The sequence below is a fragment of the Loxodonta africana genome, unplaced genomic scaffold (genome assembly GCF_030014295.1).
Source record: "Loxodonta africana isolate mLoxAfr1 unplaced genomic scaffold, mLoxAfr1.hap2 scaffold_43, whole genome shotgun sequence".
Lineage (NCBI taxonomy): Eukaryota > Metazoa > Chordata > Mammalia > Proboscidea > Elephantidae > Loxodonta > Loxodonta africana.
In genome coordinates this window covers 848,643-862,205 of record NW_026975144.1, presented here as the reverse complement: position 1 = coordinate 862,205, position 13,563 = coordinate 848,643, and the positions used below count along the sequence as shown (strand labels likewise).

At 41.9% G+C, this 13,563-nt stretch overlaps 1 long non-coding RNA gene across 1 annotated transcript in view; it reads left to right on the top strand.

Annotated features, from left to right (window-relative positions):
- The window catches only part of LOC135229625 (uncharacterized), a 152,098-nt gene extending 139,084 nt beyond the window's left edge, over positions 1–13,014 (top strand). Inside the window, exons 8-9 of the long non-coding RNA XR_010320302.1 lie at positions 11,493–11,583; positions 12,292–13,014. This is a non-coding gene — a long non-coding RNA (uncharacterized LOC135229625). The remainder of the gene's footprint in view (positions 1–11,492; positions 11,584–12,291) is intronic.
- The last annotated feature ends 549 nt before the right edge of the window (positions 13,015–13,563 follow it).

Below are 13,563 nucleotides of genomic sequence, written 5' to 3'. Positions count from 1 at the left end.
TGACTCTGTGTATTCTTTCCATCTTTTGTGTGTGTGTGCTTTAAGTGAAACTTTACAAATCAAGTCAGTCTCTCATACAAAAATTTGTATATGGCTTGCTATGTACTCCTAGTTCCTCTCCCACTAATGAGACAGCACACTCCTTCTCTCAGCCCTGTATTCCCCGTGTCCATTCAGCCACTTTCTGTCCCCCTCTGCCTTCTCATCTCCCCTCCAAACGGGAGCTGCCCACATAGTCTCATGTGTCCACTTGAGACCAGAAGGTCACTCCTCACCACTATCATTTTCTACCCTATAATCCAGTCCAATCCCTGTCTGAAGAGTTGGCTTTGGGAATGGTTCCAGCCTTGGGCCAACAGAAGGTCTGGGGACCGTGACCTCCAGGGTTCCTCTAGTCTCAGTCAGATTATTAAGTCTGATTTTTTTATGGGACTTTGAGGTCTGCAATCTCACTGCTCTCGTGCTCCGTCAGGGATGCTCTGTTTCGTTCCCTGTCGGGGCAGTCTTCGGTTGTAGATGGGCACCATCTAGTTCTTCTGGTCTCAGGCTGATGTAGTCTCGGATTTACGGGGCCATTTCTGTCTTTTGGACTCATAATTACCTTGTATCTTTGGTGTTCTTCATTCTCCTTTGCTCCAGGTAGGTTGAGACCAATGGATGCATCTTAGATGGCCGCTTGATAGTGTTTTTAAGACTGCAGATGCCACTCACCAAAGTGGGATGCAGAATGTTTTCTTAATAGATTTTATTATGCCAATTGACCTAGATGTCCCCTGAAAACACGGTCCCCCAAATGCTGCCCCTGCTACTCTGGCCTTCGGAGCATTTGGTTTATTCAGGAAACTGCTTTTGATTTAGTCCAGTTATGCTGACCTCTCCTTTATTGTATGTTGTCTTTCCCTTCACCTAAAATAGTTCTTGTCTACTATCTAAATTTGCGAATATCCTTCTCCCTCCCTTTCTCCCCACCCTCATACCCATCAAAGAATATTTTCTTCTGTGTTTAAACTATTTCTCGAGTTCTTACAATAGTGGTCTCATACAATATTCGTCCTTTTGCAACTGACTAATTTCACTCAGCATCATGCCCTCCAGATTCCTCCAAGCTATGAAATATTTCACGGATTCATCATTGTTCTTGATCTGTGTGAAGTATTCCATCGTGTGAATGTACCACAATTTATTTATCCATTCATCTGTTGATGGGCACCTTGGTTACTTCCATCTTTCTGCTATTGTAAACAGTGCTGCAATGAACATCGTTGTGCATATATCTGTTCGCATAAAGGCTCTTATTTCTCTAAGATATATTCCAAGGAGTGGGATTGCCATATCCTATGGTAGTTCTATTTCTAGCTTTTTAAGGGAGTGCCAGATTGATTTCCAAAGTGGCTGTACCATTTTAAATTCCCACCAGTGGTGAATAAATGTTCCAGGCTCTCTACAACCTCTCCAACATTTATTATTTTGTGATTTGGGATTAATGGCAGCCTTTTTTTGCTGGAGTGACATGGTATCTCATTGTAGTTGTGATTTACATTTCTCTAATGGCATTTTTTTTTTAATGGCTAATGATTGTGAGCATTTCCTCATGTATCTGTTACCTGCCTGAATGTCTTCTTCGTTGAAGTGCCTGTTCCTATCCTTTGCCCATTTTTAAAATGGGTTATTTGTCTTTTTGTTGTTGAGTTTTTGCATTATCATGTAGATTTTAGAGATCAGATGCTGATCGGAAATGTTATAGCTAAAAACTGTTTCCCAGTCTGTCGGTAATCAGTTTACTCTTCTGGGGAAGACTTTGGATGAGCATAAGTGTTTGATTATTAGGAGTTATCTAATTTTTCTTTGGGTGCTTGTACATTGTTAGTAATGTTTTTTGTACTGTTTATGCTATGTATTAGGGCTCCTAGTGTTGTCCCTGTTTTTTCTTCCATGATTTTTATCATTTTAGATTTCATATTTAGGTCTTTGATCCATTTTCAGTTAGTTTTTGTGCATGGTGTGAGGTATGGATCTTGTTTCATTTTTTTGTGGAGGGATATCCAGCTATGCCAGCACCATTTGTTAAAGAGGCTATCTTTCCCCCATTTAACTGACTTTGAGCCTTTATCAAATATCAGCTAATAAGTGAATGGATTTATGTCTGGATTCTCAATTCTGTTCCATTGGTCTATGTGTCTGCTGCTGTACCGGTACCAGGCTGTTTTCACTACTATGGCGGTATAATAAGTTCTAAAATCAGGTAATGTGACGCCTCCCACTTTGTTCTTCTTTTTCAGTAATGCTTTATTTATCTGGGGCCTCTTTCCCTTCCATATGAAGTTGGTGATTTGTTTCTCCATCACATTAAAAAATGTCCTTGGAATTTGGATTGGAATTGCAGCATATCTATAGATCGCTTTCAGTAGAAGAGACATTTTTACAATGTTCAGTGTTCCTGTCTATGATCAAGGTATGTTTGTCCACTTATGTAAGTCTCTTTTGATTTCTTTTAGTAGTGTCTTGTAGTTTTGTTTGTATAGGTCTTTTATGTCTCTGGTTACAATATTATTCCTAGTATTTTATCTTCTTGGGGGCTACTGTAAATGGCATTGATTTGGTGATTTCTCTCTTTGATGTTCTTTTTGTTGGTGTAGAGGAATCCAACTGATTTTTGTATGTTTATCTTGTATCCTGATATTCTGCTGAACTCTTCTATTAGTTTTAGTAGTTTTCTTGAGGATTCTTTTGGGTTTTCTCTGTATAAGATCAAGTCATCTGCAAATAGAAATACTTTTATTTCTTCTTTACCAATCTAGATGCCCTTTATTTCTTTATCTGGCCCAATTGCTCTGGCTAGGACCTCCAGCACACTGTTGAATAAGAGTTGTGATAAAGGGCATCCTTGTCTGGTTCCCCATCTCAAGGGAATGCTTTCAGAGTCTCTCCATTTAGGGTGATGTTGGCTGTTGGCTTTATATAAATGCCCTTTATTGTGTTGAGGAATTTTCCTTCTATTCCTATTTTCTGAGAGTTTTTATCATGAATGGGTGTTGGACTTTGTCAAATGCCTTTTCTGCATCAATTGATAAGATCATGTGGTTCTTGTCCTTTGTTTTACCTATATGGTGGATTACTTTGGTTGTTCTTCTAATGTTGAACCATCCCTGCATACCTAGAATGAATCCCACGTGGTCATGGTGAATTATTTTTTTGATATGTTATTGAATTCTATTGGGTAGAATTTTGTGGAGGTTTTTTGCATCTAAGTTCATGAGGAATATAGGTCTGTAATTTTGTGTGTGTGTGTGTGGTGTCTTTACCTGGTTTTGGTATCAGGGATATGCTGGCTTCATAGAATGAGTTTGGGAGTATTCCATCTTTTTCAATGCTCTAAAATACCTTTACTAGTAGTAGTGTTAACTCTTCCCTGAAAGTTTGGTAGAACTCACCGGGGAAGCTGTCAGGGCCAGGGCTTTTGTTGTTGTTGTTGGGAGATTTTTAATTTTTTTAATTACCTTTTTCAACCTCTCCTTCTGTTATGGGTTTATTTAATTGTTCTACCTCTGTTTCTGTTAGTTTAGGTAGGCAATGTGTTTCTAGAAATTCATCCATTTCTTCTAGGTTTTCAAAGCTGTTAGAGTATGATTTTTCATACTAATCTGATATGATTCTTTTAATTTCAGTTGGGTCTGTTGTGATGTTGGGTAATTTGCTTCTTCTCCTTTTTTTCTTCTGTCAGTTTGGCCAATGTTTTAGCAATTTTGTTAATTTTTACAAAGAACCAGCTTTTGGTCTTGTTAACTCTTTCAACTTTTTTTTCTGTTCTCTATTTCATTTAATTCTGCTCTACTTTTTATTATTTAATTTCTTCTGTTGACTGAGGGTTTCTTTTGTTGCTCTCTTTCTATTTGTTCAAGTTGTAGGGATAATTCTTTGATTTTGGCCCTTTCTCCTTTTTGAATGTGTGCATGTATTGCTATAAATTGACCTCTGAGCATGCTTTACCTGTGTCTCAAAGGTTCTGGTAGGAAGTGTTTTCATTCTCATTGGATACTGTGAATTTCTTTATTCCATCCTTAATTTCTTCTATAACCCAGTCGTTTTTAAGCAAGGTATGCTCAAGTTCTGAGTGGTTGATTTCATTTCCCTGCTTTTTTTTTTGTTTTTGATTTCTACTTTTATAGCTTCCTGGTCAGAGAAGATGCTTTGCAATATTTTGATGTTTTGGATTCTGTTAAGGTGTGCTTTATGGCCTAATATGTGGTCTCTCCCGGAGAATGTTCCATATGCATTGGAAAAGAAAGTATACTTGGCTGCTGTTGGGTGGAGTGTTCTGTATATGTATGTGAAGTCAAGTTGGTTGATTGTGGCATTTAGATCTTCCATGTCTTTACTGAGCTTCTTTCTGAATGTTCTGTTCTTCACCAAAGTGGTATGTCGAAGTCAGCTAATATTATTGTGGAGCTGTCTATCTCACTTTACAATGCTGTTACAGTTTGTTTTATGTATCTTGAAGCCCTGTCATTGGGTGTGTATATATTTAATATGGTGATATCCTCCTGGTATGTTGTCTGTTTAATCATTATATAGTGTCCTTCCTTATCCTTTTTGGTGAATTTAACTTTAAAGTCTATTTTGTCAGAAATTGATATTGCCATTCTTGCTCTTTTTTGATTGTTGTTTGCTTGATATATATTTTTGCCATCCTGTGGTTTTAGTTTGTTTGTGTCTTTAAGGAGTGTCTCTTGTAGGCAGCATATAGATGGATCGTGTTTTTTAATCCATTCTTTCACTCTCTGTCTCTATTGGTGCATTTAGTCCATTTACATTCAGCGTAATTATGGTAGTTATGAGTTTTCTGCCATCATTTTGATATCTTTTTTTGTATGTTGTCGAGTTTCTTTTTTCTGCTTAATTTTTTGTACTGAGTAGTTATTCTTTGTATATTGTCTTTTCCTCTTATTCATTGTTGATTTTTTTTTTCCCGAGTTGTTATGTTTTTCTTGTATTTTATTTCGATGTGTAGGATTGTTAGTCTCCTTTTTGGTTACCTTAATATTTGCCATTATTTTTCTAACTTTAAACCTAACTTTTACTTCTTTCTATCCCCTTGACTATCTCTCTGTGTGAAAGATCTATGACTACATTTTTCAGTCCCTCTTTATTATTTTAGTATTGTCATCCTTTACATAATAACATCACTGTTTCCCTGTTCTGAGCATTTTTTTATCTTGATTTATTTTTGTAATTTCCCTGCCTGGGTTGATATCTGGTTGCTCTGTCCTGCATTCTAGTCTTGGGTTGATATCTGATATTGTTGATTTTCTACCAGAAAACCCTCTTTAGTACTTCTTGTAGGTTTTTTTTTTTTTTTTAACAAATTCCTTAATCTTCTGTTTATCTGGAAATGTCCTAATTTCACCTTCATATTTGAGAGACGGTTTTGCTGGATATAATATGATGCTGGCTGGCAATTTTTTTCCTTCATCACTTTATATAAGTCATCCCATTGCCTTCTTCCCTGCATGGTTTCTCTCAAGTAGTCTGAGCTTATTCTTATTGAGTCTCCTTTGTAGGTGACTTTTCATTTATTCCTAGCCACTCTTAAAATTCTCTCTTTGTCTTTGGTTTTGGCAAGTTTCTTTATAATATGTCTGGGTGACTTTCTTTTGAGATCTACCTTATGTGGGGTTCAATGAGCATTTTGGATAGATATCTGCTGCTCATCTTTCATGGTATCAAGGAAGTTTTCTGCCAACAAATCTTCAACAATTCTCTCTGTCTTTTCTGTTATCCCTCCCTAATCTGATACTTCAATCACTCATAGGTTATTTCTCTTGATAGAGCCCCACATGATTCTTAGGGTTTCTTCATGTTTTTTTAAAATAATTTTATCTGATTTTTCTTCAAATATATTGGTGCCACGTTATTTATCTTCAATCTCACCAATTCTGCTTTCCATTTCCTCAATACTGTTCCTCTGTCTACTGAGTTGTCTAATTCTGTAATTTTATTGTTAATCTCCTGAATTCCTGATTGCTTTCTTTCTATGGATTGTTGCAGCCTATTAAATTTTTCTTTATGTTCTTGAGTAAACTTTTTAGTTTCTTCAGCTACTTTATCTGTGTGTTCTTTGGCTTGTTCTGCATTTTGCCTGATCTCCCTGATCTCTTGAAAGTTCTGTATATTAACCTTTTGTATTCTACATCTGGTAATTCCAGGAAAACACCTTCATCTGGAAGATTCCTTGATTCTTTGTTTTCAGAGATTGTTGAAGTGATCATGGTCTGCTTCTTTATGTGATTTGATATTGACTGCTGTCTCTGAGCCATCTATATTATTTTATTTTATTTTTTTACTTTTGCCTACTGTATCCTAGCTTTTTGCTTTGTTTTGTTTTGATATGCCCAAATAGGCTGCTTGAGTGAGCTTGCTTGGTCATTTGCAACTTTCAAGATTTAACATCCTGTCACCAGATGGTTCGACCTGTTACCAGGTATATGAGCCTAGGAGTCCATTCACTTTTCTTGTATAGATTCAGCTCAGGTGTCTAGGTAGTTGGTCATCAATTGTAGGTCCTCATGTCCTATAGTCTTATATGGGGAGGGGTGATTGTTGTAGACACAGGTATCTGGTTGCAGCAGGGGGTCACACTCTGAACAAAGACGGGGGCTGAGAACCATCTCCCAAGTATCTGTGAGGAAAGTGCACCTCTGTTTCTATAGTGCACAGGTAGGTGGGTTCTGCAGTCAGACTACAGGCACCCTACGCTTTTGTTTGTAAGGACTGGGAGGCACCTGTTATCCTTGGACCCCTGTTGTGGGTGTCTAGATGATGTGGGTGGAGCCACCAGTCCTCAGGCCCCCAACGTAGGTAGGTGAGGACCCTGTTTAATAGGCAGAGCAGTGTCAAACATCAGAAACACACCTCTCCACCACAAGGTGAAACAGTTGAAGTTGGATACCCAGCACATACACCATTGCAGTAACAAGGGCCTAATCTCCCGAGATGGGCCTACACAGGTCCATGCAGGGGTGAAAGGTATTCAAAGTCTGTGGACCATTTGTGCCTGGAAAGGAGCTTCTTCTGTCCTGAGCTCCCCAGCTTAGTGGAGCTGGCAGATTATCTTTTCCCCCAATTGTTAATTTATTCCTTCTCCAAGGCCAGGAGAATGGCTCAGGCTGCACAGCAACACCTATCTCAGGTGCAGGGAAATCTACAGCTACTGAAGCCGTCTTGGGGGCTGAGCGCACAGTAAAACGAATGCAAGTACTTAGGTTTTGCCACCAGCACTGTTCTTCTCTGGTTCCGGAGTTGTGAGTAGACTGTGTGACTTGCTGTCTCCCCCTGAGGAAACTGCATCCTGAATGCTACTGCCAGCCCTGCCACTGTCCCTCCAGGGGACTGTGTCCAAGGGGTGCCCAAGAGACAGAAAGGGCTACATAAAGCAGAGACTCCATCAGCCTGAGACCAGAAGAACCAGGTGGTGCCTGGCTACCACCAATAACTGCACTGAAAGGGAACATAGCAGAGAATCCCTGATGAAGCAGGAGGAAAGTGGGATGCAGACCTCAGATTCCAGTAAAAAGACCAGACATAATGGTCTGACTGAGATGGAGGTACCCCAGAGGTCCTGACCCCCAGACTGTCTGTCAAAACTAAAACCATTCTTGAAACCAACTCTTCAGACAAAGATTAGACTATAGGACATAAAATGATACTGGTGAGGAGTGTGATTCTTAGCTTAAGTAGACACATGAGACTATATGGACAGCTCCTATCTGGAGTCAAGGTGAGGAGGGAGAGGAGAACAGGAGCTGGTTGAATGGACACAGGGAACACAGGTGGAGAGAAGGAGTGTGCTGTCACATTGTAGTGAGAGTAACTAGGGTCACATAACAATGTGTACATAAGTTTTTGTATGAGAAACTGACGTGGATTGTAACTTTTCACTTAAAGCACAATAAAAAAAAATAAAAGAAAATCTAGTATATACTCACAAACAACTTTTATGACCTTCGGGAGATGATGCTTTTCTTCTAAACTTATATCCTAAGATTTGCTGAAGCAGTGCATCTGCTCCCGTTGAGGAGCTGTATTTCTTCCTTGGGTGTTCTGTGCACAATAATGCCAAAGCAAACTTTCCTGAAGTCAGGTATCATTACCTGGATCTTCTGCTCAGAAATCCATGATGAATTATCATTGCCAATTACTAGCTACACAAAGTTATTTTAATTCACATATATGTACATACATATATATCTTCAGTTTCTCTGCTATGCATTCCTTTCTACCCACTCACCCAATTTCCAAAGTTCTAGTTAAGCAGCCCTTTTACTGGAGTGTCTATATGACATGGTCATTGTAGCTGCCGTGACTCTCCTCAAGCTTTCCGCAAAGAAGAAGTGCATTCTGTCACTCTGGTTCCCTGATGCCTAGCTGACACAAAGTATTGCACAGTGGCACCTTCTCTTACTCATTTCTCTTTTTTTGAATTTAAAACTCAAGTTATATGATGATTAAGTAATAGAAATGTTATAAATTTAAAAAGAAAAAGTATTGAGAGTATAAAGAGATTAAGAATGACAGCATGAGATGAGACAGTGAAAGATTTCAGGCCCTTCCCGCCTCCCTGTCACAGCTGGCAACCCCCAATAATCTTCGGTTTCTATATATTTGCTTATTTCATATAAGTAAGATCATACAGTAGTTGTCCTTTTATGACTAACTTTCTTCAATCAGCATGATGTTTTCAAAGCCTAGCAAGAAAGAATTTTCAAATTCCAACTATAGCTAACCTCAGTTTCTGCTATCATTCCCAGTTCTCCATCCTTTCTCCAACTAGTGTACCCCCTTTGTCTTTTCTGTTGCTGCCCCATTCTGCCTTTCAGTGGGTCAGCCCTGCTTTCTGCTCCCTCCTTGGTCTCGGTATCCCTCTAACACACTGCTGGCAGGTTCCGTCTCTGGATCTTGTCTCTGGAGCTTTCCCTCCATCCAACACACATGACCTAGCTCTATCTCTTTCTGGATCCTGAAGTCTACAGTCTTTCCCACATATTCACAAACATACACAGACCTTTAGGTTGACATAGGCAACCCACCCAGACACACCCAGTTAAGGTGGTTGTGTGCTGTCTGTCTGAGGTTTCTGGCATCAGGTTCTCAGATACGGACATCTCTTTCTGCCTCACGCTGAAGGAGTTCCTCTAATAAGGACAAGGGCTTCTATTCCGAGAAAAGCAACTTTAATCCCCTACTGTAGCTTGGTTAAGAAGGGTACAAGAAAGAGGTATACACGTAAGAGTCTTAACTAAATATACGCATTCTTCTCTTTAAGTATAACTTCTCCGTAAAACAGCCTTTCAGTAAAAGAGGTTGAAAAGAGGTGAGCATTGCTCTCCTTTGAGCGTTTACACCCCAAATTTACTAAGAAAAAAACCCTCATAGAAAACTTCTTTCAATGACGTCACACATTTATTATGAAGTTTCAGGGGAATGAGGTCATTTCTAAGTTCCGAAGGAACAAATTCATTGGAATTCAATAAATGTGGAATTAAAGAAAAATAATTTCTTAAAAAATGAACTACCATAAACAGTGCCACTTTACAATAGAGACTTTGTCTTCCACAGCAGTGCCCCCAAAGGGTGGTGGGTCTCTGGGGAAGAAGAAAGAAACCATGGGGTCTGCAGAGGTGGAGGATGTGGTGATGTAAAGGCCTCCAGGGGTCCCTATGACCAAAGCTTTGGGGTCACAGGTGAGGATAAGGACCCTGAAAGCTCAACTAAATCTACTATTCTCAGAGGTCTCTATCCAAGAGGAAAATGCCCAAGAATCAACAACATTCCAAGCAAAAAGCCCAAGTTCCAGGCCCAGGAAGATTCCAAAAGCATCAGAGAGCTCTTTTCCTTCATCTTCTACCGAGCAGACCTCTCACTCCTCCAGCTACAGGGCTACTTCAGAGAAACAATGGGTCAGGTGCGCATATTTCACCCAGGTGCGCACAGTCAAGGGGGCGGCGGTCGCTTGGCAGACCAAAACCTCCTTTGCCCCCGTGGGCAAGATGCCCCAGGTCTTTGAGGCCGAGCTCTCTGAGGAGAGCACCATCGGCTCTGCCCCCAGTCTGGCCAACACTGAGTCCCTGGTCAGCACCCTGGAGCCCTGGCAGGAGGGGCCCCAGACCTGTACTTCGGACCCCACCGACCAAGGGGAGGAGCATGGGGAGAGCCCCCGCGCAGCCACCCCGGAGTGGCTGGTGACCCGTGAGCGTGGCTTCCGCTGCGTGGCCTGCGGCCGCCTGTTCCAGTCCCGGGAGGCCCTGGTTGCGCACGCGGCGCATGGTGTGAGCCAGAGCTTCAGCTGCCGGGTCTTCTTTCAAGAGCTGCTGGAGAGGCCGCTACCAGGCTCAGTCCAGGGGAGGCCCCAACGCTGCCACCTGCTGGCCAGGCGTTACCTGATGGCCTCCAAGAAGAGGGAGGTGAGGGAGATGAGAGCACTCTGCAGGCGCCTGGAGGAGCAGCTGGAGAAGCAGAGAGAAGAATTGAAGAGGCTGAGGCACCAGCTGGACAGGCTGCAGAGGCAGGCCAGGCCGCAGAAGGTGCAGCACCAAGGCCAGAGGGGGAAGGACCTAAAGACCTGCTAGCACCCTGGGACTAGGAGGAGCAGGGCCTTGGGGCTGGAAACGTGGGCCCTTCAGGAGAGACCTCCATTCAGGTTCGTTTAACCCAGCTCCCCTGGAAGATCTTAGCCTCCTTCCCCTGTGACCACCAGCCTTCCACCCTAAGGGCACAAAGACCTCCAGCCCTAAGGAAGAAGCCCCAGATAGCTGAACACAGACACCAGGTCCCCTCAGAGGCTCCCCTGGCCCAGGAGAGGACAGGACAGGCCTCATCTTGATGGTGAGGTCTTGGGACCCCTAAGGATGAGCACAGAGTAAGTAGGGAAAGGGGAATGGGATTTCAGTGGGACTTGGGAGGCTAAGGGGGACCCTGTTGAGGTGTGATGGTGAAGGGGGTATCAGTGAGTTCTTTGGAGGAGAAAGAATCAGAGAGATGGCAGGGTGTCAGGAAACCTGCCTGCAGGTGAGCAGTGGGCATAAAGCCCTAAACCAAGGACTCTGGGTCCCTTCCCAGCAGCATACAGGCAGAGAAAGAGGTAGGGCTTGGCAGGAGGAGTGGAGGGCCCGGTGAAGGAAAATGAATTCACCCCAGCCATGTCTTCTGGTCTCCTAGGGTGAATTTGGGGTTCTGATTAGGATGCATTGTTGTTGCCTCATTAGGGGAATGTAAGTGGGAGGTGGTGTAGAAAAATCCCCCTGGGTGTTAACCATTTCTGGATAAGAGTTGATCCAGTGCTTACAGGGTATTTCTTGTAGAGTATGTCCTCGGGTAAGGGGTAGAGCTTTGGAACTTTTTGTTCTCCTTTAAATAAAGCTGTACATTCCAGTTCTTGACACGTCAATAAATCTCGTTAATTCCCCCCCCCCCCGTGGTCAAATCTGTTCTGTCCCGAGGTCAAAGAACTGGAAGAAAAAGGCCGTCTGAGATGAAAGAAGCAAAAGAGAGGAGAGGGTTCTTAACCTGGGGAGAACAGCGAGAACACAGGTACGGATGTGAAGAGGGAAATTCAGGCCCAGGCTCAACAGTGGACAACAAAGACCAAGTCTCAGTCACAACATCAAATCCCAGGTGTGGGGAAGCCCTGGACATGACAGGGATGTATCCATCTCTCTGGGCGATGAGACCGCAGAGGGCAGAGGAAAGGAGGGCAGGACCTCTAGGATGGGCACCTCCATCCACAGTCTGTCCTGTGTGTATGCCTCAGAGTGACAGAGACAGCTCCTGTGAGGGAGAGGGCCACAGGCAGAGAAGAGCCAAGGTGTTCAGACCAGGTAAATTCTGCAGTCTCCTAAGGATCCAAAACAAAAAATCAGAGATTCTCAGAGGTATCAGGGTGGGAGGGGTTGGCATTCCCAGGCTGGGGAGAGGCTGTCTGGGGAGGTACTGCTTTCTGAAGTCTTTTGATCAACATCTTTCTTCTTAAAAGCTACTTTCCCAGTTGATGTCCTCTATGCTCTAGGCTCAGACCTGAAAAGGGCCTCGAATGCACAAAGGCGGGTTATACAGTGGGTCAAGGCAGGGAGGAGGTGGTACCAGCACATCCAGGAAAGAGAATTTTCCGGAGCCTCATGAGTTACCTAGTGAATCGCACATGGTGTCCAGCCTTCTACATTTAGCTGTAGACATGTGCTTGCAAACGTGTTTGAGGGGTAACTCTACTGACTTCCCAAAATTATTTTTGGTCATTTCCAGTTATAGAGACCAGAAGAGCTCACTGGTTCCAAGAACAAGAAGAAATGCACTGGATCTGATTATTACTGTCTGTGGTGTGCTCTCCTTCAAGTGATTCAAATCTTTTGTCTGTCATTATAGAAAATTTTCACCTATTTAAAATATCTAACGAAACACATTAAAATATACATGTATCTATGATGTTTATCAATTTCCGAAGTTCTGAAATTGTTTTTTATTACATTTTCAAGATTACAGATTTGTATGACAAAAAAGTTACATCAGGGTCCCACCCTCGTATGTAATTTGCTCCCACTCCCACAAGGTATCCAATGTTAATAGACACATATGTGTCCTTCCGTACACTTCTCTGCAGGGACACATATACACAGTCACAGGTACACAAGTACATCTGCTGGGATGTTTGCTTTTATGGAAACTTGGTCTCACTCTATCCACATTGCTCTTGCCCCTTCTTTCACTTGACATTCTACCTTGATTCTCTGTAAGTCATTAGATATGGCACTAACACTATATTTTTGGGTCTTTAACTTACATGAATAATTTAAATAGATGATATCAATTCAGTACACTTTATCTGGACTTGTACATGTTGTTGTTAGAAGCTATCAAGTCAGTTCTGACTCACAGTGACCCTAGGCACCACAGAACAAAACTCGGCCGGTCACTGCAATCCTAATAATCGTTGCTATATTTGAGCACACTGTTGCAGCCATTGTATCAATCTCATTGAGGTTCTTCCTCTTTTTCCCTGGACCTCTGCTTTACTAAGCATGATGTCCTTTTCCAGGGACTAGTCCCTCTTGATAAGATGTCCAAAGCCATCCTTACTTCTAAGGAATATTCTGGCTTTCTCTGCTCAAGACAGATTTATTTGTCCATACATAACACCACTAAAATGGAAACATTATCATCCATGCTTTTTAAGTCCACTCTTCCTGCATGTTCTAACTCTCCTCCCCCTGTTCTTTCCCACAAGTGAATCCAAGGTAATTCAGGTTAACAATGTGGTAAGTAGTCTCTCTTATCCTTCTTAAACAAGCCCACACAGACTTGCATGTACCCTCGTCTTCTCATTTATACACACACATAAACATAAACAGGTATTCAAGCATATTCAAACAATTGATATTGTTTAACCCAGATGTGCTCATTTTATATACATTTCTCTGCACCTTGATTGTTTCAGTAATACTTCCATAATACTTTATAGAGATTTCTCCCACTCAACTACTACAACTCTTTTTCATTCTAATGACTCCCTGTTTTCTT